This window comes from Frankliniella occidentalis, unplaced genomic scaffold, assembly GCF_000697945.3.
Source record: "Frankliniella occidentalis isolate FOCC.00 unplaced genomic scaffold, Focc_3.1 Scaffold97, whole genome shotgun sequence".
Lineage (NCBI taxonomy): Eukaryota > Metazoa > Arthropoda > Insecta > Thysanoptera > Thripidae > Frankliniella > Frankliniella occidentalis.
Window position 1 is genome coordinate 417,419 of NW_026267226.1, and position 499 is coordinate 417,917.

Consider the following 499-nt stretch of genomic DNA (forward strand, 5'->3'; position numbering starts at 1 on the left):
CCTTTGTAATACGAAGGATTTGGACGCTTCGTAAGGAGAAAATCCTTCGTAGGTACGAAGCATTTGGCATTTTGCTTCGTAAGACTTTAACTGTGCCCCCCCTCTCTCGCTCTCCGACCTGACCTAACTGCGCTTCTAGCGCCATTCACTCCTCTAACTCGCTCACTCATTCAGCCGGGCCCCGCGGCGCAGGGGCAGAGAGCAATTTCCCAGGCCAACGTAGAGGAGTACAGTCCGGTTGGCCGGGGGGGACTCGCTGCTGTGTACTATAACTCGGCCACCTCAAAGCGGGAAACTCGTCGCGTGCCTGACCTCAAAAACTATTGTTTTAAAACAATAAAAGAGGTGGATGTATGTAGTATGTGGGGGAAAAAATCAAATGAAACACGATTCTCTTGCATGTGCTGTCCGATGAAAGTGGCCTTGCTCTCTAACTCCTCTTTCTCGCTCTTTTCTCTCTCCCTCGCTCGCTCTCGCTCTCTCTCGCTCTCTCACTCTC

General features: G+C 51.5%; 1 protein-coding gene across 1 annotated transcript in view; it reads left to right on the forward strand.

Annotated features, from left to right (window-relative positions):
* Positions 1-499, forward strand: part of LOC113205353 (monocarboxylate transporter 14-like) — a 37,890-nt gene that overhangs the window by 9,361 nt on the left and 28,030 nt on the right. The window lies entirely within an intron of this gene.